Below are 25,583 nucleotides of genomic sequence, written 5' to 3' on the forward strand. Positions count from 1 at the left end.
GAGCAAAGTGTGGTGGAAGTGTGCACGGAGGGATTCCAGAGCTTGGAGCCTAGGCAACTGAAAGCACAGCCACCAATGGTGGAGCGATTAAAATCGGGCATCCTAAAGGGGCCAGAATTAAAGGAGCACAGATATTTCAGAGGGTTGTGGGGCTGGAGGAGATTACAGAGATAGGGAGGGGTGAGACCATGGAGGGATTTAAAAACAAGGATGGGAATACTTTATAACCAAAGTTCCCTGGAAGACAACATTCCAGATCGAATTATCTCCACCAAACTTCAGAAAAACAATACAAGAAACACCTCCAATACAGTTCTCTTTCCCGTAACAATATCACACACCCTGAAATTGATGGCAAAGTGATGAGATAACTCAGCTCTTTCTGACTGCCAGAGATAGCTGAAAAGGGTGGTGACCCAATGTTAGCAGGAAGTTATGCCACCCTCTTTCTATGAGCTGACGGTTCAACATGTGAGAATTTTTTTTACGCAACGAGTTGTTGTGTGTAGAAAAGTACTGGCTGAAGGGGTGGTGGAAGCAAATTCAATAGTAGCATTCAAAAGGGAATTGGAAAAGTACTTGAAGTGAAAAGTTTTACAGGATATGCACAAAGAGCAGGGAATCAGATTAATTGGAAAGGTCTACCAAAGAGCTGTTGCAGGTACGATGGGCCGAACAGCCTCCATCTATAAGCGTCATACTATGATTCCTTGTACTGGCATCATAAACCATAAAAGGATATTATTAAGAGAAGTGTTTTTGAAGTAAGTTGGATTCCACTATTCACTTAAATAAAGAAGCACTGTTGTAAACTGAATCTGTTATTAAGCAGTCTTTGGTATTCCACTAAAGCACAAGGTTGTCCTTGTATATGTACATAATATATAAATTCCCTCTTAAACCATTCCACCCGTCTACCTTTTTCCTCCTTTAAGATCTGCCTTAAAACCCATCTCTGTACTGTAACTAAGCTTTTGATCAGCCACTTCCTAAATCTCCTAGGGATCTTTTGTCCATTTTTTGATTATGCCTCTGTCAAGTGCTTTGGGATGTTTTTCTACATTAAAGATGCAAACATGCAAGCTGGTGCTCAAATATATTCCAAATCTTACACGTGCACATGCTTTCTGTCAACTTGTTCAATCATTGATCCAGAATTATAATAAAAGCTGCCTTTCCCTCCAGAGCAGTGACTGCAGTGACACTACTTGCAGGCAACTGTACTTACAGTTTCACAAGTTTACATGGGAAGTTTCAATTATGACCATGGGTAAAGGAATTTATCATGAAAATATAAAAATAAGGTCAAGCTTTAAGTTGCTGATTTAATTACATCTACACACCCTGGTCCATTATCTTCAGCCGTCTGAACTGACTACACTGGAAGACTGCATTTGATCTTGACTTCCCGTGTGGAGCACCAATTTAGGGGACAGTGGTGTAGTGTTTATTTACTGAATTTGTAATTGAGAAGCCTAAATTAATGATCTGGAGATATGAGTTCAAATCCCACCACAACAGCTGAGGAATTTAAATTCAAACAATGAATAAATATGGAATTAAAAAGCTATTATCAGTAATGGTAAGTATGTAACTAAGGATTGTCGTAAAATTGCATCTGGGTCACTAATGCTTTTTAAGCGGGGAAATCTGCTATCCTTACCCGGTCTGACCTATATGTGACTCCAGATCCATAGCAATGTGGTTGGCTCTTAACTGCCCTCTGAAATGGTCTCTAGCAAGCCATTCAATGATGGCAGTAAATACTGGCCTTTTCAGTGATGCCCACATTCCACGAATGAGTTCAAAAAACTTGTAACGTATGAATAATCTTGATTTCTGCTTTCATTTCCTGAGAACTTTATCTATTATAGATTCCTATGTCTACATGGGGATGGAAAATGCCTATGTAAACTTATCACACTGCAATTACGCCTCCATCCAATGGAGGCACTGCAGTTCCACAAGTTCAACAGCCATTTCCATTCTAAATGTGGACAGAGGAATTTTTGATGGAAATACAAAGATGAGGACAGAATGTATGGTGTCAAGGTCAAATTACGTCTGTGAGCCCTGGTTGAATTATCCCCTCTTCTCTCTCTCACACTGCACTTCACCTGAATATTAAATTTGGTCATGACTCCCCGTATATAATCAAAAATCACACACTTCCTGTGCAAATTCCTGCTGTCATGATCTTTGTCCATGCTTTTATGTCAACATTTAACATGGAAACTGCCAATGTAAACATTTAGAATGGAACTCCTATATGTAAACAGTTGCCTGTAACACAGTAGGCAGTAGGCTGTACTGTGGAGCAAGTTGTTGAAGTCTCCCAATCACAATTTTGTGCATAAGAAGCCTATTCATCAAACTGTGAACAATCCCACATCAATTCACTAATTATGTGTATGTGTGATTTATTTTCTGGTACCATATTAAGGCAGGAAGACTACTTCATTAAGCAACAGACAACAGAATGGCTGTTTTGTTGTTTTTTTCATGTGTTGTTCTGTACATATTTGAAACATGCAAATTTTGGCACCTGAAATAGCAAAGTAACTTATTATCCTTCTAAAACATATGAACCAGCCTTGGCTCAACCGTTAAGTAATAAGATTGTAAGTTGAACTCCATTGTAAGGTGAACATATAATGTAAACTGAAGCATCAGTACAACACTGAGGGAACACTGCATTTTTAGAGGTGCAATCATAGAATCATAGAATTTAAATTGTGTCAACCCTTTGAAAGAGCTATCCAATTAGTCCCACTCCCTTGCTCTTTCCCACAGCCCTGCATTTTTTTTTACTTTTCAATATATATTCAATTTCCTTTTGAAAGTTACTATCATATCTGATTTCACTATCATTTCATGTAGAGCATTTCAGATGATAAACTGCAGTAAAAAAATGCTCAAGCTTTGTGTCGTTTTTTTGAATTACCCAGGGGCAGGGGGAATCTATAGTTCCCTGTCGCTTTCTCAATGGCAATGCCTTGGCCAATCAGAGTTGACTTGCCAACCAATCAGCACCCTTTTCTCCTGTAGTATAAATTGCTGTGATTGTTTGAAATTTGGCATTCTTGCATTTGTCCCGATCAATGTAAGATGAAAAGCTTCAGCAATATGCCTCTCTTTTCAGCAATATTCAAGTTCTGTACTACCCAGCAACCGTTAGCATAAAAAAAAATAAGCTCTCCTCATCTCTTTTCGTTGCCAATTACATTAAATCTGTGTCCTCTGGCTATCAATCCTCCCAGCAGGGGAAGGGTTCTCTCCCTATCTACTCTAGCTAAATCCTTCATCATTTCGAACACCTCTTTTGAATCACACCTGAACCATCTCTGGCCTAAGGAGAACAATCACGGATTCTCAAATCTCTCCTTGACATTCTTCCTAAAGTGCCCAGAATTGGGAACAATGTTCCAGCTGAGGCCTAACCAGTGATTTCTAAAGGTTTAACACAACTTCCTTACTTTTATACTTTATACCTCCATCGATGAAGTGTAGGATCTCTCATGCTTTTATTTGACAACAGTCTTTTTTTTATTCACACATGGGATGTGGGCGTCGCTGGCTAGGCCAACATTTATTGCCTATCTCTTATTGCCCTTGAGAAGGTGGTGGTGAGCTGTCTAGCTGAACCGGTGCAGTCCATGTGGTCTAGGTATGCTCACAATGCTGTTAGGGACAGAGTTCCAGGATTTTGACCCAGTGACAGTGAAGGAATGGCGATATATTTCCAAGTCAGGATGGTGAGTGACTTGGAGGGGAACTTCCAGGTGGTGGTGCTCCCATGCGTCTGCTGCCCTTGTCATTCTAGATGGTAGTGGTCATGGGTTTGGAAGGTGCTGTCTAAGGAGCTTGGTGCATTCCTGCACTGCATCTTGTAGATAGTACACACTGCTGCCATTGTGCGTTGGTGGTGGAGGGATTGAATGTTTGTGGATGTGGTGCCAATCAAGCGGGCTGCAATGTCCTGGTTGGTGTCAAGCTTCTTGTTTTGAATCAGGCATTAAACAAAAGACCCACCTGTTCCCTTAGGTGGATGTGAAAGAACGTGGGTGTTTTCCTGGCCAACATGCTCTCATCCAACATCACTCAAAACAGACTACCTGGTCATTTATTATTTGGTTGATTGTGGGACCTTGCTGTGTACAAATTACCTGCTTTGTTTCCTTACATTACAACAGTGACTACACTTCAAAAGTACTTCACTGGCCGTGAAGCACTTTGGGATCTCCTGAGGTCATGAAAAATAAGCTTTATAAATGGAAATTCTTTCATTATTCTTGTCTTTTCATGTTTTGAACCCAGAAGATGTTTGAAATTCATAGCAAGCTGATCTGCATTTTAAAGAGGAAAGTATAGATTAATGGGGTGCGATCTTCATTAGAGCGCAGCTCTGAGGTTTTGTTTCATTGATATTTAATGTTTTCCTCTTGAAACTACTTCAAAATAATTCTTTTTTATTTAAAGCAGTTAAGTTAGATGACACTCTTCAGCCATGAGGCCTGGGATGGACAGATGCTGTGATCGATAAAAGCAAAATACCGTGGATGCTGAAAATCCAAAATGAAAACAGGAAATGCTGGGAAAACTCAGCAGGTCTGGCAGCTCCTGTGCAGAGAAAAACAGAGTTAACATTTCAAGTCCGTATGACCCTTCTTCAGAACTGGAGAGAGGTAAAAATGTGATGGGATTTATGCTGCTGAGAAAGGGGGACGAGGGTCAGGTGGAACAAAATGGAAGGTCAGGTATAGGTCAGAGGGTAGGAGAGATCAAATGACAAAGATGTCATGGAACACAAGACAAAGGAAGTGGTAATGATAGTATTAAAGACTAAAGCTTTGGTTCAGAGTGGGTGTTAATAGGAGAATAAATGCCAGCACTGTCTGAAAGCAAAATAACAGAATGTGTTCAGAGCAGAAAAGGGGGTTAATGCTGTCTGGAAGCAAAAACATGAGAACAAAATACAGACTGGCCCTTGTGGGGGGGGAAAAGAAAATTCAAAATGGAGGAGAAAGTTCATGATCTGAAGTTGTTGAACCCAACGTTAAGTCTGGAAGGCTGTAAAGTATCTAATCAGAATATGAGGTGCTGTTCCCCCAGCTTGCATTGGGCTTCATTGGAACATTGTAGCAGGCTGAAGACAGAAATGGGAGCATGAGACAAAGTTGGAGATTTGAAATAGCAAGCAACAGGAAGGTTGGGGTCATGCTTGCGGACAGAGCGAAGGAGTTCCGCAAAGCGGTCACTCTGTCTGCGTTTCGCCTCCCCAATGTAGAGGAGACCACATTGTGAGCAGTGAATACCCTAGACTGATTTGAAAGAAGTGCAGGCCAATCCATGCTTCATGCAAATGCTATGATGGACCAGTTTCCTCTTGTGAATATACTGCCATTTGGGATTGTTGTAGTTGTGTGTGTTTTTAAAGGTTTCAGTTCTCAAACTAAAACAGCTTGGAGCTACATTCCAGATGACCCTGGCCTGGCCACAAACAATATGTACAAATCCTGGCACATCTACATATCAATGACTTTGGAGAGTTGCTTGAGCTTCCTGTGGTCAGCGGCATGCCAGTTCGCACAGCTATGCCATCTGCAACAAGCACACAGGGATATTACAACAGAGAGACGGCGCTGCCCTCGCTTGTGATCCTTGAGCCTTTTTGCCAGTTAGAATTGCAATTTCTGCTGGTGTGCTGCTCACAGATGAAACAGGTACTCGATGGATCAGTCAGCATGGCTGCACTTCCATCTGATTTCCCACTGTGTAGTATGAAACTGCTCCAACTTCACCACTTTGTTGTCTTTCCCAAAGTACAAGAGGCTAATGATGATAGCTCTATGCCTAACCCCAAGCACATCCTGGGTATCGGTAAGTGGTCACATCTCTGCTACAGTGGTTTGATGTGTGAAGCACTTGGTGAAGCGTGAGTATGGCAAAGCTTTCCATTGTAAGTTGCAATTTGGGTGTGTGCTCTTTGGAAGCTTAGGCGTGAATGATATGTACTGAAAGAGCTGTACAATTGTGGGAGAGCTCGGGATGGGCAAGTGAGCAATGTGGTAAAGGTTGAAAAGCAACATTTTGTAGCTTTCAGTATCACTTTCAATTAGTAGGTGGTACTGTTGGGTACTCTTACCTCACCAAGTTTCTTCCATTATGCTACTAAACCCGGCACTAAACCAGTTCCAGCAAATGCTGCATAAACTTCAAATATAGCCTTTGGGAAATAGTGAGCATAATATGATATAATCTCACATTAAGTTTGAATGTGATGTAGTTCATTCTGAAGCTGGGGTCTTAAATCTGAAGAAAGGAAATGATGAAGGTATGAGGGGAAAGTTGGCTACAGTGGATTGGGAAAATACACTGAAAGATTTGGCGGTAGACAAGCAGTGGCTAGTATTTAAAGAAATACGACACAGTCTGCAAAAGATACCCATTCCTCTAAGGCACAAACACCCAAAGGATAAGGTAAATCAACTGTGGTTAACAAAAGAAGTTAAAGGCTGCATTACACCAATGGAAGTGGCTTATAAGGATGCCAGAAAAAGTGGTAAGACTGAAGATTGGGTGCAATTTAGAACCCAGCAAAAGAGGACCAAGAAACTGATTAAGAAAGGGAAAAGAGAATATGAAGGCAAACTAGTGAGGAGCATAAAGGCGGACTGTAAAAACTTCTTTAGGTATGTGAAAAGGAAAAGATTAGCTAGGACAAATGTAGGCCCATTATAGGTGGGGACAGGAAAATTTATAGTGGAGAACAGGGAAATGGCAGAGAAAATAAACAGTCACTTTGCATCTATCTTCATGGAGGAAGATACAGAAAATCTCCCAGATATTCTAGGCAACCAAGGGACATGTGAAACTGAGGAACTAAAAGAAATTAGTATTAGTAAAGAGGCAGTACTTGAAAAGTTAACTGGGTTGAAGGTTGATAAATCCCCTGGACCAGATTAGCTCCATCCATGTCAAAGGAGGTGGCGAGAGAGATAGTAGATGCATTGGTGGTTATATTTCAAAATTTTATAAATTCTGGAAAGGTTCCTGCAGACTGGAAAGTAGCAAATGTAACCCAATGATTTAAGAAGGGAGGAAGAGGGAGAATGGAGAACTACAAACCTGTTAGTTTGACGTCAGCAGTAGGGAAAATGTTCGAATCTATTATAAAAGATGTGATAACTGGACATTTAGAAAATAATGGTAAAATTGGGCAGAGTCAACATGGATTTAGGAAAGGAAAATCATGTTTGACAAACCTGTTGGGGTTTTTTGAGGATGTTACTTGTAGCATAGATAAAGAACAACCAATGGATGTGATATATTTGGATTTTTTGAAGGCTGTATTTGGAAGGCTTCTGATTAGGCCCCACACAGGAGGTTAGTAAATAAAATTAGAGTGCTTGGGTTTGAGGGAAATATGCTAGTATGGATTGACAGAAGGCAGAGACTAGGAATAAATGGATCATTCTCAGGATGGCAGGCTGTCACTAGTGGGGTACTGCAAGAACTCAGGTCCTTTATGGTTTCTAATACTCAGTAATAGGGTTCATTTAGCACCTGAGCTACTGGGTGTCCTTCAGGGTACTGCGAGAATCAGTGCTAGGTCCACAGCTGTTCACAATCTATATAAATTATTTGGATGTGGGGACCAGTTGTAATATTTCCAAATTTGCTGATGACACCAAACTGGGTGGAAATTTAAGTTGTGAGGAGGATGCAAGGAGGCTTCAAGAAGACTTGGATCAGCTAAGTGAATGGGATAGAACATGGCAGATGGAATATTATGTTAATAAGTGTGCAGTTATTCACTTTGGTAGAAGAGACAGAAAGGCAAAATGTTTCTTAAATGGTGAGAGGTTGGAAAGTGTGTGTGTGTCCAAAGGGACTTGGGTGTCCTTGTTTTTGAATCACTAAAAGCTAGCATGCAGATGCAGCAAGCAATTAGGAAGGCAAATGGTTTGTTGGCCTTTATCGCGAGGGGATTTGAGTACAGGAATAATGATGTCTTGCTACTGTTATATAGAGACTTGGTGAGGCTTCACCTGGAGTCTTGTACACAGTTTTGGTCCCCTTATCCAGTTGCCATAGAGGGAGTACAATGAAGGTTCACCAGATTAATCCCTGGGATGGCAGGATTGTCTTATGATTAAGGAGACTGGGCCTGAATTCTCTAGAGTTTCAAAGAATGAGGGCTGACCTCATTAAAACTTACAAAATTCTTACAGGGCATGACAGGGTGGATGTAGATAAGATGTGTGTCCCCTGGCTGGTGGGTCTAAAACCAGGGGCATAATCTCAAAATAAGGGGTAGGCCATTTAAGACTGAGATGAGGAGGAATTTCTTCACTCAGACAATGGTGAATCTTTAGAGTTCGCTACCCCAGAGGGCTGTGGAAGCTCAATCATTGAGCATATTCAAGACAGAAATCAATAGATTTCTGGAGACTAATGACATCAAGGGATACAGGGATAGTGCAGAAAAGTGGCATTGAGGTAGATGTTCAGCCATGATCTAACTGAATGGCGGAACAGGTTTGATGGGCCGAATGGCCTACTCCCCTTCCTATGTTCCTATAACCTGAGACCTTCCTGGTAGTACATTTATCATATGAGTAAATATGTTTGGTTGCCGCACTGAATGCTACATGCCAACAAAAGTCTCCTGGATGTTGATACAAGTGTTAATATAGATTTTGGAGAATCCCCAGTAGCTCAGGTGCTAAATGAACCCTATTATTGAGCATTAGAAACCATAAAGGACCTGAGTTACCATCCCAGTTTGCTCAGGGTTTGTTGAACTCAGTTGGAATGCTGGTGTCAATTTATTCTTTCAAGGAATGTGGGTGTTGTGACAAAGCCAACATTTATTTCCCATCCTCAATTGCCCTTGGACTGAGTGGCTTGCTAAGCCATATCAGAAGGTAGTTAAGACCCACAGGGTCTTGGGTCACATGCAGGGCAAGGAAGGCCGATTTCCTTTCCTAAAGGGCATTAGTGAACCAGATGGGTGATAGTTGTCATGGTCACCATTGCTGAGGCTAGCTTTATATTCCAGATTTATTAACTGAATTTAAATTCCACCAGCTATACACGGTGGGATTTGAACCCATGTCCCCCAGAGCATTAACCTGGGCCTCTAGATTACAAACCAAGTGATATTACCACCATGCCACCATCTCCACTCAGGCAGCTAGGGGGATGCAGAAATTAACCAGACCATCCATTTCTGAGGCTCTTCCGGTAACCAAGACTGTCAAGCATTGAGTGGGTGTGTGTGCGTCCACGAGGATGGTGGGTGAGAGATGCTCGAGCTTCAGCTGTGATCCATTATAAAATGGCCTTCCAAAACTCATTCTCAACTCACGCTGGAAGGATTTAATAGAACAGTGAGCAGGGGTGAAAAGAGAAGAAAAAAATGAGAGGGGATGAAATTGGGGGTGTTTAAAAAAAGCAGCAATTATAGGAAGTTCCTTACCAGCAGGCGAAAATAACATATTGTCATTGAGATAGAAGTCAAGCTGTTGAGCATGCTGATAACTCATTTCCATCATACTGTGCCAGGGAAAGGCCTATCTCATCTGTTTTCCTCCTTGTAAATCAGGAAATAGATGACAATTAACAGATGGGCACGGTAATGTCCTCGCTGAACATAAAGCTCTGCACAACCATTGAAATGCAGGTCGAGTCAGCTGGACATGGTTAATGCTGGAAATAGGCGTGGTTGATCCTGACGTTCAGTTATAGCTGGCAGGAGAGTGCAGGCATTCAGCTTGTAGAAAGGGCCTTAGCTGCAAACATTTGCGGCCAGGGATTTTATGGGGCCCAGGGGGCACGCTGAGTGGCAGGGACGGTGTAAAATTAAGTGGGATGACGGGTGTGCCCATTGTCTACCTGCTGCCACTGGCATTTTCCCAATGGCAGGGTCGGTGGTGGATGGCCTATCCGGCCTGAGGCCAATTGAGGGCCTTAAGTGGCCAATCAAGGGCCTTTTCCCACAGCCAATGGTACTTTACCAGCAGGAGATGGGCACTTTGCCACTTTGGGAGACTGCCTGGAGGCCTCACTGTGAATTTGGGGGAGGAGGGGGGGGCCTCTGATTGGACATACAGTGGCCCACAGCTGGGGCCCCTAGTGGCAAGGATAGTCCGCGTTGAACGACATGACCGCCATCACAACCCCTGACCCCTCTGAAACCCTGGCGGAGGCCTCCCTGATTGCTCTGGTGAACCTGACCCAACTTATCTGCACTCTCAATGTGGCTGGTCAGGGACTGGCTGAAGTGGCAGCAGTGACCACTGTTCCCAATGGGACTGAAGACCTGTCAGCCCTCTGACTGTCTGGCAGCTCTTGGGGGTAGGACATCTACCTTGGATAGTGGAAGCCACAACTGCAAGCAGTTAACTGCCTGATCAATATAAAATTCAGTCAGGGCTCCAAAGCCAGCAGAGGTAGGGTTGCCCCCAGTTTTCTAGCCAGTAGGCAGGGCCACCATTGCCTTGTAACGTCCTGGCCTATGTTTCAATTATTGGTTCAATCTTGAGTCTGGGTCCTTCCTTTGGTGGTCCTTCGGGATCGAGGATGACTTGCTTCCACTCCTGGTTCGGTGGGTTCTGAGATGTCTGGAATGTTCATTGTGCGATCTGCAGACTCTGCTACTTGTGGGGGCATGTGGTACTTGGAGGGACGGTCGGGTAGATGAGCTATTGGGAAGCTTGTGCACTCTCTCCGATGCATGGACTTCGCCTCCCAATGCGTTCCCGACGAAGTCTCTCGAGGCGCTCGGTGCCTTCCTGAACGAACCTTCTCCATTTTGGCTGGTCACAAGCCAGGGACACCCATGAGTTGGTGGGATGTTTGACCTCTTCAGCGGTGCTTTGAGGACATCCCTCTGTTTCTCTCTCCACAGATGTTGCCAGACCTACTGAGTTTTTCGAGCATTTTCGGTTTTTATTTCAGATTTCCAGTATCCACGGTATTTGGCTCTTACACTTAGAAAGTCATCCTTGATCATCCTTGAGTTATAACAATTCTTCTAAGTGTGGTGCATTACGTTACATCACTGCTGTTAACATAAATACAAACCTTTCAGACTCTTTCTTTATGGAGGAGTTCCACTGCTCCTGAAGGTTTACTCTCTCTTCCATTGCCTTTCGCTGCCTTCTAGCTATCTCAAGTAGTCATTATTAACACGTGAGTGCAGACAGACCATTTGACATCAACCACAGTTTCCATTTATACAGCACCCTCAATGTAGCAAAATAGTCTAAGGCGCTTCACAGGAGCATTACCAAACAAAATTTGTCACGGAGCCAAGTGAAGAGATATTAAGACAAAAGCAAAAGAATACTAGGAATTCAAAATAAAAGCAGGAAATGCTGGATTTACTCTGTGGGTTAGATAACATCAGTCAAACGAGAAACAGAGTTAACGTGTAAGTTTGATGATTTTTCATCAGAGATGGTATCAGGATAGGTGACCAAATGCTTTGTCAAAGGGATAGGTTTTAAGGAGGAGAGATAGAGATACAGAAATGTTTAGGGAGGGAATTGCGGAGTCTAGGGCCGAGGCAGTTAAAAGGCACAGCTGCCAAAAGGGAGCAATGAAAATCGGGAATGCGCAAGAGGATTCGGAGGTGCGTAGGTCTGGAGGTAGGGTGGAGTGAGGTGATACAGAGCTTCGAAAATAAGGATAAGAATTTTAAAATCCTGGGCCAGAAGCCAATGTAGGGCAGAGAGCTAAGGGATGGTGGATGAATGTGACTTGTTGCAAGTCAACCATTGACCAGAAACTGAACTAGACTAGCCATATAAATACAGTGGCTACAAGAACAGGTCAGAAGCTAGGAATCTTGCAGCGAGTAACTCACTTCCTGACTCCCAAAGCCTGTCCACCATCTACAAGGCACAAGTCAGGAGTGTGATGGAATATTCCCCACTTGCCTGGATGAGTGTAGCTCCCACAACACTCAAGAAGCTTGACACCATCCAGGACAAAGCAGCCCACTTGATTGGCACCCCATCCACAAACATTCACTCCCTCCACCACTGACACACAATAGCAGCAGTGTGTGTTATCTACAAGATGCACTGCAGGAATTCACCATTTGCTTTGGACAGCACCTTCCAAACCCACGACCACTACCACCTAGAAGGACAAGGGTAGCAGATACAGGGGAATGCCACCACCTGCAAGTTTCCCTCCATGCAACACACCATCCTGACTTGGAAATATATCGCCGTTCCTTCAATGTCGCTGGGTCAAAATCCTGGAACTCCCCCTCCCCCCCCGCCCCTATCAACACTGTGGGTGTACCTACACCACATGAACTGCAGCAGTTCAGGTAGACAGCTCACCACCACCTTCTCAAGGGCAATAAGTGATGGATAATGTATGCTGGCCTAGCCAGCGACACCCACTTGCCATGAACAAAATAAAAATAAAAATCATGTTGAGATTAGATGAGCCCTCCATTCTATCAGCATGGGCTTGATTTGAACCCATGTCCCATCGATGAAAGGTCAGACTCTAACCCATTGCATATAACTATTTCTCTTGTACTTCATTTTTAAAAGATATTTAGTCCAGTTATAGCTTCTGTTTTTTTTTTCAAATTTTATAAATAATGCTTGGAAATAAACTAAAAGGATCTTTTTCTTATGTTTCCTGACTTACATCATTCAATAGTGAACATATATCAATCTTAGCTCAGGTCATGGGTTCAACCCTCCTTCTGGAGAATTGATCATATAATCCAGGCTGACACTTCAGTACACTATTCAGAGATAGCTGCACTGCCAGAGGTGCTGTCTTTCACATAAAATATTAAAACCAAGGCCCCACCTGCCCACACCGATGGATGTAAAAGCAGACTACTGGAGTTGTCCTCCAATACTTATCCCCCAAGCAACGTCACTAAAATAGATAATTTGGGTCAACAATCTCGTTGCTGCTTGTGGGACCTTGCCATGTGCGAAATGGCTGCTGAGTTTTCCTACAATACGGGAGTGACTACTTTAAAAAGTACTTCATTGACCGTGATGTATTTTTTGGACATCCTGAGGCCAGGGAAGGGTTTATATAATTACAAGTTCCTTCGTTTTGAATCTGTAGAATGACACCCCTAAAATGTTATAACCAAAACCTTTATATCTTTTTGGATGCTGTCCTGAGATTGAGGAAAGGGACATATGGGCAGGTTTTCTGATTGGAGCGATTATTTTCACAATGATACGGTTCTGGGATTTATTAATGGTAATGTTCTACCATGTGACTTCCGGCTTATTTTCCACAATTTGGCCACAGCTAAAAAAAAAAAGACTTCAGATTATCAAGAGTAGGCTGTAGCTTCAGTAAGTAAGTAAAAGGTTTATTTGCAATCAACTTCCATTGCGGCCAAGGATCTAATTTAGTTTTACAATCAATTCAAATCAAATACAAGAATACAAAAAATGATGGAGCAAAGTAAAATAATATGCTAAAACAATTGAATCAATTACATCTAATTCATGAACATGTAAACATTAACAGCATTGAAGGAAGACGGAGATGATAATAATGACCATTTGGGTTCACTGTTATGTTAACAAGGCTGGCACACCGATGCTGTCCAGAAAAATGGCACTCAGGGTGGGTCCCAAATGATAGTCAACACTGGGCACTTGGTGTGGCTTGCACCGCCACAACTCTGCTCTCACCCATAGTGTTGCTGTCATCTCAGTGCAAGGCGTGAAACTCAACACCCCTGCTCAGCAGCAAGAATACAGCTGAACAGGGAGCAAGGCCCCAGCAGTGCACAGACACCCAATGTATTTGTCGTAATGAGGAAGATCTGGGCCAGGATTTTATGCCCCCCACCCCGCCAGGGGGATGTGGCGAGCCATTTAAATCTCCATCCAGTTCAGCTGGACAGTAATATCCCCCCCGGGTGAGAGGGGCGGTAAAAACCTGTCCCTGCTGTATAAACTGCAGACTTTCTCTTTCTAAACGATTCAAAATCCACATTAGGGGAGAAAAAAAAACTCCATTGGTAAAGAAAAGTCAAGATGCGCCTGTGTGGCCCAAAGGCAAAGGTGGAAGTGTGGCCAATTCCAAACAGCTCCGATAATATCAGTCTTAAGCAATATATTACCCTGTGATGTTGAGCCAGGTGCTGAGTCTTGCTCAGCCCCAGTACATGTGCAAGTCATGCAGAAACATTGTGAACCACACTTTCAGTTTGTAGCCCAGGAGTCAGCATCGGGTGACTAAATGGATCAAGTCTGTCGACCGGCTTTGACTCATATGGAGCGAGACTGCAGCCCACTCAGCTGAGGGTTTGCTGTTCCTTAAGCAAGCTGTGCTCTGGCAGACTGCAAACCCTGTGTAAGGACATGCTACCCTGCAGTGTTTGTGTAGAATTTACCAGTTAGCTATCAGGGTGGTGGTGGCAGTCATGTGCAACAAACTAAGCCCCAGGATAAGAGTCAGTGGATTGTTTGCTCTGAGGTTGATACTGTGTGCATCAGCTTTGTTTGCAGATTGCGGCAGAGGAGTTTCTGCTCCTCCTGTGGTGCATTGGTGTGTTTTAGTGCCAGCAACCTTGAGGGCCACATCACATGAAGAAAATAAGAACATGGTAATCAGTTTCAGGAGCAGCCTACGCTAAATGCATCCCACTTATTTACTTGGGGACACCCATTTCCATTACTTAACACATAAACGTTTTCACATAAGTACACTTGTTTCACACAATACAGTTTTGCATGTACACTCTATTAATGTTCAGAGCTGCCAAGTGATACATAGGTACCGACACAGTAATGTATAATATTGCAAATTGTATACTATTGTACACTATTACAATATATACAGTACAAATTAACACTAATTAAAATATCGTGGTGCCTCTAGTATTCTGTAAACACCAAAGGCTATTACACATTCTTATGTCAAAGAGGTGCTGATAAATTTCAGATCAATGGGGCCCTACTGGATAACAAGGGCCATCATTACAATCAAAATAATACAATTATCCCAGTGCACCATCTCAGGAGCGGAAACCATCTCTGCCAGAACTCCTGTGGTATCCTGCAGTATTTTTTTTTCCTCGGTCAAAAATTAGTTACTATCATTTCACCTTCAGATCCACCCGTGAAATTCGTGCTGATGCCATTGTCGATGGGTAAGGGCGTTGTCACCTTTCTGTTCAAGGCCACTTATATAAGACTGCTCCCAAACGTCTTGTTTAAACGGATCCAAGACTTGTTCAGTTGACACCATGTCACGGTCCTTTCTGGATACTATTGCTCAGCCCCAGTACATGTGCAAGTCGTGCAGAAAGATTGTGAACCACACTTTCAGTGTGTATTCCAGGAGTCAGCAGTTGAGACTTCCATCTCCTCTGAGGAGCTTGATAATATGGATTGATGCAGAACATATGAGCCAAGGGTACTCTTGGGGAAGTGGGTACCCACACGGATAATTCTAAGTCACGGCTACATATTAGCTGCCATTAGCAGCATGAAAGGCCTTTTGATTTATGTATGTCATGTTACCGTTATAGTGCCTGAATAACATCATGACTACTCTCCAGTGAACCCCCTTAATTGATAAAAGCCCTGCTGACTTTGGGACTGCTGTGCTCTCCTGAGGTTGATGTCCTAATGACCAAACATCAATCATCCATCTAAAGGGCTTGAAGGACTGAACAATTGTTCACCCCTGCGCTATCGCTTGCTGCAGCCTTGGAGTTCCTAGTGGCACAGGAACCGAGTACTGTTATTATCATCAGAAGCAAAATACTGCTGATGCTGAAAGTTTGAAATAAAAAGAAAATTTGCAAGAAATGTTCAGTGGATCGGGCAACATCTGTGGAGAGAGGAACAGGCCTGAAACATTGGGCTGAATCTTCGGCTCGGCGAGCGGGGGCAGGGCCTGCTCGCCGAGGCGTAAAATGACGCGGGATGACGTCGGGCGTGTGTCCCGACGTCACCGCTCATCATTTAGATTTTCAGTTCAGCTGGCGTGCAGCTGAGTCTGCTGCGTGCCCACCGAACTGTCAAAGGCCTGCTACGGCCATTAGTTAACTAATTAAGCCTATTAAGAAAGCTGCCCGTCGAATCTTAAGGTTGGCGGGCAGGCAAATAGCCCAGGCGGCCTTCACGTTTTTCATGGAACCTCATCCACGGGCGGGATGAGGTTTCATGAAGGGTTTATTAATTAAATCAATTTTTTCATTAGAGTCCATTGACATGTCCCAGCTCATGTGACACTGTCGCATGAAGGGACATGTCTTAAATTTTTTTTTCCTTTAATTAAAATTTTTAAAACTTAAAACTTATCTCCCTGAGGCACCTCTGTGAGGGAACGCTCAGCACTTCCAGGTGCGTGTCATGCTGGGTGGGCCTTAATTGGCCCACCCACCTAAAATGGCGGCGCGGACCTGATCAGTGGTGCTGATCGGGTCTGCGCCCTTATGCGCCCACCTCCACACAACACCCCCGATTGGGGGGGGGTGGGAATTCTACCCATTAACTCCATTTTTATTTCCTCGGATGCTGCCTGACCTGCTGAGTATTTCCAGAGTTCTGTGCCGTTATTATTTTGACTGCCACAGAGAGAGCAGGGCTGACTGAAGACTATCTCTGCAGTTGGTCGATTGGGCAGTACAGGGTTTGGTGACTATCTCTCTGCTACAGCCTCAGGTGCTCCATGTATTAGTCTTATGACAGACAGGTAGTTATTGCTTAACCTGGACATAAGACACTGGGGGGCAAGGTTTTACTTCCTGTGGGCGGGCTTGCACTCAACCCGATTGGGCGTAAAATCACGCAGGAAGACGTGGGAGAGCGTCCCATCGTCATCGCACGTTTATGCGATATTTCGCTTGGCCAGGCGTGCGCAAAAGCCGGAAGCACCCACCGACAATTAAGAGGGCAATTAAGCCCATTCACGGCGCAATTGTCTCCAACTTTTCATGGCCTTACGGTTGGCGGACCGGCGAATCAGCCAGGCGGCCTTTGCATTTGTCATCAAAACCTCATCCAAGGGCCGGGATGAAATTTCCGTTATGAAATGAAATAAAAATAAATATCTGTGGACAGCACTTTTATCAGCGATATCTTCAGGTGCTTGATTGTGATACATGGACATTTCTTCGAAGCTTTTTAAACCTTTATTTGATCATTCGCAGGTCTGCAGCTCCCTGAGGCGGCTGTCTGCCCACAGGGAGCTCTCTCGCGGCGCCCACCCACGCCTGCAGAAACATCATCACCCGCCCTCTTCCGGCCCCCGCCCCGGCAGCGCTGAGCTTTTCAGTGCGCGTCTCACACTGGCTGGCCGCTAATTAGCCAGCCAGCGTGAAATCGCGGTCAGGGGCCTGTTTCCTGGCCGGTCCTGGGCCCACCAACCACGTGCACCCGCCAAGGTTAAAATTCAGGCCTGGAAGTAGTTGCTGCAGGTAGGTATGAGTGCTCTATGGCAGTGATTCCCAAATTCCTTCATCCGCTGACCTCATGGACCACCTACCGCTCTTAGCCCACCCGCTTTCATTTGCCACTGAAGAAAAAGTAATCAGAATTAATGGGAACTTACGGAAACTGTAAATATTTTGCTGCTTAATTACTATTAAATGTAATAAATCTACGTGCATTCATTTTTAAAAATTAAATATTATAAGCAAATTATTAATTCATGCCGGGAACAAAAGTATAAACGTTTTCATATTATAAACATTAATATTACAAGAGAACACATTCATTTGGAATATTCTAATATGTTGTAAAATCATCACGATAATCTTCTTCTGAGAAACAAATACTTTACATTTAAGTTAATCAAACAAAATTAACACTAACATAAGCCTTGTTTATAAAACTGCATTGTTGTTGCTTGGGCTTCTGCTAACTCGTGCTATGTACGTGGGAGCCTTTCTGGTCGTGTGATGTCATGCAAGTGCTGGGGATGAGGGTTAGGAACATAGGAACAGGAGTAGGCCATTCAGCCCTCGAACCTCCGCCATTTAACTAAATCACGGCTGATCTTCTATCTCAACGCCATCTTCCCACGCTATCCCCGTATCCTTTAATGTCATTGGTATCTAGAAATCTATCGACCTCTGTCTTGAACATACTCAATGGCTGAGCCTCCACAGCCCTCTGGGGTAGAGAATTCCAAAGATTCACCACCCTCTGAGTGAAGAAATTCCTCCTCATCTCAGTCCTAAATGGCCTACCTCTTATTCTGAGACTGGGGGAAACATCTTTCCTGCATCTACCACCTGGTGGGGCCCTGCAAGAATTTTGTACACTTCAATGAGACCACCTCTCATTCTTCTAAACTGTAGAGAACAGAGGCCCAGTCTCCTCAATCTCTCCTCACAGAACAATCCTGCCATCCCAGGGATTAGTCTGGTGAACCTTCCTTGCACTCCCTTGCCTGTTCTCTTGTATGGGAATCAGCCGTGGCATCAGTGACTTGCATTTTAGACCAGCCCCTGCACCACAGGGAGGACCCTTGCAGACCACCATTGCATTTCGCACTGATTTTTAAAAAAATCTTTGGCTGCAACATGTACAGGAGTTACAAAAAACTTTACTAGCAGAAATTATATTCCAGTTTAACGTTGTGGCGATGTGTTGTTTGGCGATCAAGCAGTTTACTCGAGTGAGGAAATAAGTTTCCAAGTGCAAATACAAATATGCTGTGTGACAACAACAACCACAACAAACATACATTTATATAGCGCCTTTAACATAGTAGAATATCCAAAGGCCATCCACGGGATCATTACCAAACCAAATTTGATATTGAGCGCACTATTAGGACGTGTGAGCAAAAGCTTGGTTAAATAAATTGTTTCTTTTCTTATAGGGGAGAGAGGTAAAAGGGCAGAGTTGTTTTGACAGAGAACTCCAGAGCTTAAGGCCTAGACAGCTGAAGGTACAGCCGCCAATTGTGCAGCGATTAAATTGGGGATACGCAAGAAGCCGAAATTGAAGGGGCGTAGAGGTCTCAGAGGGTTGTAGGACTGGAGGAGGTTACAGAGGTAGAGAGGGACAAGGCCATGGAGGGATTGGAAAATAAAGGATGAGAAATTTATAACCTGATATGTGCAATATTGGCAGTTCCTCTTAAAGTCAACAGAAATTTACTAAAATTCATGAAGTCCCAGTCACTGTTTTAAAGTTATTTAATAACCTGTACTTTTAAAATCAATTAACTTGATCTGGAAGTTGGATGACAAACTGATTGGAATCACTGATGAGAATTAATAACTACGGTAGTCAGTGAAGAAAAGATTTTTAAAAACTCAGTAAAAGTTAATGAAAGGATAGTTTTAGCACAATAGTTGCAAAATTATTCATCATTTTCTACTGTATTTGAGAAGCTACAAGTTGACCATTGTAAATATTTATGTTTTGCTGTTACTAATATTAAATGTTCTGTTGCTATTTAATACGTTTATCTGACAGCCCTAAACAAGGCCCAGTATAGTGTGATTCTGCCTCTCTGAGCACAAGGAGGATCTTGTTGAGAGATAGCCACTGCTGTACTCCAAAATAAGATTTTGTGAACCTGGGTGCTGTAGTATTTAACCTAGCCATGTCAGAGCAAGTGGAAATAAATGTATTTGAGGAGGTAGGGTGCAAGGGCTGACCTACAGCAGTGCTCCGAATCAGAGAACTCGCAGAATGAAAGAACCTCAAAGCGCCCTAGTCAGTTATTTACTTTGTAGGACCTTATCACTACGGTAGCCTTCTTAACAATAGTGACTGCAATTAAAATGTATTTCACTATCTATGAAGACATAAAAGGTTCCATAATAATGACAAGTTCTTTCTTCTGATCTTCCAACTCTCTCGCGTAGTAATGCAGGACATTAGATCTTGCAATTCACCAAGGCTCCTTAGACAGCACCTTCCAAATCAATGACTACTACCACCTAGAAGGACAAGGGCAGCAGACACATGGGAACACGATCGCATGGAAGCTCCCCCAAAAGCCACCCACCATCCTGACTTGGAAATATATCGCTGTTCCTTCACTGTCGCTGGGTCAAAATCCTGGAACTCCCTCCCTAACAGCACTGTGGGTGTACCTACACCACATGGACTGCAGCGGTTCAAGAAGGCAGCTCACCACCACCTTCTCAAGGGCAATTGGGGATGGGCAATAATTGCTATCTTAGCCAGCAATGCCCACAGCGATGTAAATGAATAATAATTATTTTTTTTTTAAATTGCTGCTCTATAGCTCACCTCTCCTAGAAATATATTCACTCCAACACAGGTCAGGTGCAATGGGTGGCAGGATTACTTCCATTGGAAAACTGGGAGAACTGGCAGCACAGTAACTGTGCCCTGAGGTGGCATGAGCAGTGGTTATTAAAATAATAGCAGAATGATGCAGTTATTAGATTATCATTTCACTGGGCAGTAAAATGGTAAAAACCACCATCCGATGCCCCTCATGTTTGTTTGCCAGTTTTCTTCCCCTTTTGATGCCAATCTCTAATGGAATTAATAGGCAAGAGCAGACCCGGTGGCTGTGATGGAGTAGACAGAGCTTTGCTCTGAACGCAGCCCACACTATATCAGGCTTGGGCCTCACACTGACACTGGATGCAAAACAAGCACTCTATTCCTCAATTTGAAGGCAAATATTCGCCTCTGACTTACCCACTCTTCCCCCCCCGCCCTTCCATCTCACCAAAAGCATAAATAATAGAATTCCAATAGCAGCGGTAATGAAACAGTTGTGTTAGGATAATTGCTCATTTTAAATGTTTACCGTCTCTGGCTAAGGCTATTCCCAAGGAAAACAATTGTATAGCTGGCTGCCACGCAGTGCAGTTTATAAATAGGAAGCAGATCAAATTGGACCAGGCGGCTAGGTGAATGGAGGAGCAGATGGGTCATTAATTATTTATTCATTATTTAAATTTGAGAACTTTATTAACACTATTATTAGTTCGATTGCTACCAGCAGAGTAAATCCATCTCGCACACTAGCCATTTTTTTTTTGTGTGTACTGCTGCACTGAACATTAGTTATTGTTCTGAGAAAATAACAAGCCTTCACCCTCTAGGAAAAATGACACCTTTCCGATCGTATTTTCTTCACTGCTGATGCCCTTGTGCCTTGACAAGAAAAGACTCATTTCCATTCCCTTCAGAGCCATCTGTCAGGACTTCTGTTGTAAGGATCCCTTTGAATGGTTGGCAGCAAGCCACTTTTCCCTTTGCTGGTTTGTACCAGTTGCAGTGCTGGCTATGCATCATTTGTAACTGTTGATATTACAAATCAAAATGTTTGCTACTGCGGACATATTAGCCCATCCAGGCAGCTTGGAAATGTCCAAAGTTAGCAGCATTAAGCAGCAGCAAAATGTGCTCTTCCACCATCCCCCTCTATAACCACATACAGCACTCCCATTCAGGCACCAGCAACTCCAACCTCACCTGGAACCACACCTTCCGCTTTCTCACCACCCAGGGACCAGGAGTGCTCCAGTTTAATTGTCCGTTTCCTGCAACCTGGAGAGAGCATTAATGCGTCCCAGATTGGAAGCGTCTCTCTCTACCGCCAACAGCACTGCCCCCCAGCGTTGAGAATTCCCGCTCCACCCTCAGATCCACACTCTTCCAAACTCTCGCGCGCCAGCCAGTAAACTGCTGCGGAAGTTCATGATCTCACTCGTTTGGCGTTGGGGCCTGGGGTGTCCCCTTGGCGCTGCACATCGCTCTTGTGGTTGCAGTCGGTAAAGTCATTGACCCACATCTCCGTGCCAAGGTAGCCTCTGGCTTTGATTTCTCACATTCACAATTCCTCAGTCAGGAACATGGTGCTGTGCAGCTGCACTAACTCATCACCCACTCAATTATCGGATCCGACAGCCAGAGTGAGATTTTGTTGATTGCCGATTAGAGTTCCCTTAAACGCTGCAAAGTTAGCATGGTCTGTGATTCTTCTTGCTTTGTCAGAACCTCCCATCCCTGCCCCCCTCTCTCTCGCTCTCTCTCTCAGGCTGTGAAGAAGTCATTAAAGCTCAGGATGGATTACATTTATTCAGAGAAACATACAGTTATTCTCAAAAGTGATTATTATTGCTGTTACTGTGATTTAATTCAACACTTCTGGGAACTGCAGCTCAGTCCTGCCTTTTCATTCAACTTGCTCCTAAAAAAACAACCCTCTCTTCATTGGTCCAGGACATTGTACAGTTGTTGAAAACTTATAGTTGCAGCTAAAATCATTTAGGTAGAGAAAGATATTCTCGTGCCATGGGACATAAACTACTCATGGGTAGTAATGGCAGCCTTGCACATCACTGATTTGCATTGCTGCACCATTGGTAGGCATACATTCAGGTGCTTAGGCCCTATAGGCTCTGGAATTCCCTTCCTAACCTTTTCTGCCTCTCTACCTCTCTCTCCTCTAAGACACTGTCTAGAACCTACCTCTTTTATCAAGTTTTTGGTCACTTATCCAAATATCTGCTTGTGGGCTTGGTATCAAATGTTGTTTGATAGTGTTCTTGTGAAGTGTCTTGGGATGTTTAAGGTGCTATATAAAAGCATGTTGCTATTGTTGTCATTCTAGCTTTTATCTTTTAGAATAGTACAGCGCAGTTCTGCTATGAGCTTTCAAGAAGGTGTAGTAACACTTTGGTTTTCCATTATTTTATATGTTCCCATTCTCCAATTTTCTGCTGTCCCCTAACTCTGGGTAGGATTCCATGAGCACTGGCAGCCTCTAGTATCTGTCTCAAGTGGTCATGGTATATGTGAAAGGACAGCCTGGCTAATATGTCCATCAAAGGCACAGCAGACCTTGCTACTGCCCTGATGACCACACATATGAGGGATCACTGGAAACTCTGGCTGATTTTTCCACCCCTCCCAAACTCATGGCTGCTGATGCCAATCATAAAACCCGGCAACGTATCGCTCTAGCTGAGATCAACAAAATCAGTTCAGATGGGGGAGAGAATCAGGGCTTTTCATTCTATCCTATTTATTTTAATTTTAAGATGTCTGGCATCTGCGGAACAAAACAAATGGAGTTCAATAAGTAAAAACGCAAGGATTTTTTAATGATCAGAACTGAAATTAGCAAACAGAAGCAGCATTCAATGATTGCTTGAAACAAGCAGAGCCCAGGGCACATTGAGAGCGGAACACATTGCAGGCTGAATCCCATTAGGCAGTCCCTGCTGTTCTGATAAGACCTTATCACAAAGCTGCTGATATTATGAATGGTCTATTTTGTTGAGCTGTGTGAGACAGAACGGCCTCTTGAGAGAATAGCAGTATTCTGTTCTTTTCTCATCTTGTGACTTTTTATGGTTATGCATTGTTGCCATGTTTGTCAATGAAACCATTTCGAACAATTTGTGTAAGTAATTATTTTAAAGAGTGCACTATTTCTTGACGTTGGTTCTTTAAGGGTATTGACTTCAGTCTGTGGTGCAGCAGGACTTGCTCCCTCAAGCCCAATCTACTCAGCATAAAGAAGGGCTTCATTCGAAGACTGAGAGATCAACTCACTCAGAACCAGGTCTAAAAATTGCAGAACCGGCACAATTCCTGGTGGAGACATCTATTTAGCTTCGTTATCACTGGTGCTCAGCTGGTTAGAGAGAGTTCAGAAACTGCACCACCCCAACACCCCACCCTCACCACCCCCAATGCCCCCACCAGCCCCACCCCACCCCCACCCCCCCACTAACGGCCCAATCCTTCTCCCATCCAAATCCATGCATGGCATCAATCGGCTGCTGCTCCATCAATGGTTCCTTTAGTTGAGACACCTCATATGACACAAAGTGATTCAGGCAAGTGCCAGGTTCAAATTGCAGTCAATGTCAGGTCAGCTGATATTAGCCCTGGCACTGGTGGGGAGGCTACATTTGGTTTTCTTGGCCCATGGGCTAGGGGAATGTGCCAGGGTTCCCTCTCCTGATTAGTGTCCACTGACTCAAGCTAGGAGGTGCTTGTGCACGGACTTTTTGAGGGAAGATGGGATCGAGTTTGGCCCCTTAAAGAACACTTAAGGACTGGAACAATCGTCCACAAATTTAATCTCCATGCCCTCTAAGGATACATTTAACGAAAACCTGTTGAACTTTTTAACTTAATCTGACCATTGACTGCACTCATTGTGAACCTCCCGTGAAAATTCCCTGGTGGAATACCTTACCAAGTATTAAATACTGTCCAACGATCTCCCAACACTCACCAACTAGACTCACATGTGAGAAATGGATAGCTGGATGTGGTACTAAATGTTAGCCTGGACCAATGGGAATGTTCTCTGCCATGATCCAGCACCTTCAGGAGGGCAGAGCAGAAAGCTGGATAGCAAAACAAAACCTTCAAATAAAACTATAACCTCACCAGAGAATTTTCTTTTAATGAAGAAGAATCTAATTTTACAATATAACTGTGTTTAAAATATATGATTACCATTTTAATTTTATGATAATTTTACCCTCCACTTTTGACAAACCTGGTATATTATTGGAGCTAAGAAAATTTTAGTTTATACATCCTATGTGGCCATCAAAAAACATTGTTTTAATGTTAGAATAATAAATACTGCTTCAGAGTTTAAGTTTGATATTCTTTAATGTTTATTATCTTTAATGGTTACCAAGGTATGGCAGAGTTGGTGCTGATGCAAGCATGTCCTCTTAGCCTCATTCTTTGATAGATCATTGAACTCAACAACTACTCCTGGGCCGGGATTTTCCGGCCCCATTGTGGGTGGGACCCGCCGCTGGCGAGCCGGTGCCCCAGCCAGAAGTCCATTGACTTGCGGAGGGAACCGAAGATCCCGGCGGCGGGCGGGTATGGAAAATCCTGCCCCTGAACTATTGGTGTCAATCCAAAATCCATTGGCCCCTTCTCACATAATTGTATTATGACAGCATTCACGTCTTGACATTATATAGCACAGTAGTGGCATCGGGTGACAACATTTATCTTATGCAGCAATAAATACCCTTGGCATTGATAGAAGCAAAACGTTTTTTATTCGTCCTCCTTCTAGCACTGTGCCCACAAACTAGTATATCAATCCAGTTTCTCTCTTTCCATAGAAGTCTCTCTGCTTGTCTTCACTTTCTATTTTTCTCTCCAACATTGTCTCTCTGGGGGTAGAGTTTTCCTTTGTGTGGTCGCAGTCCATTTTACATTTCTCCTGATTTTTATTTCCATTGATTTACAACTACCGCACAGAGTCAAGATTACCCATCTCTCACCCCTCTTTCTCTCGTTCTCTTACACATGCGTCCTTTTGTTATCATCTCCTTCCGTTTAGCTCTTGGCTAAGTCATTTTGCATGCTAGCGAATGTTTTGGAAAATACAGCAGTCTTGTCTGAATAGGATCACCTGTTCTATTCAGGTTTTCATTGACAGCTGAAGGACGGTTCCCTGATGAGGATTTCCTCTTAAACCAAATCAACACTGAATTGCCCGTCACCTCAACTCCCAGCTCAGGAGAGAATTTCTGATCCCAGTACATCACTGATTATAATGGAATCTATCTCTGCTCCATAGACATGGGTAGAAGCTCTCATAATGATTCCCTA

Source organism: Cetorhinus maximus, chromosome 13 (assembly GCF_964194155.1).
Source record: "Cetorhinus maximus chromosome 13, sCetMax3.hap1.1, whole genome shotgun sequence".
Classification (NCBI taxonomy): Eukaryota; Metazoa; Chordata; class Chondrichthyes; order Lamniformes; family Cetorhinidae; genus Cetorhinus; species Cetorhinus maximus.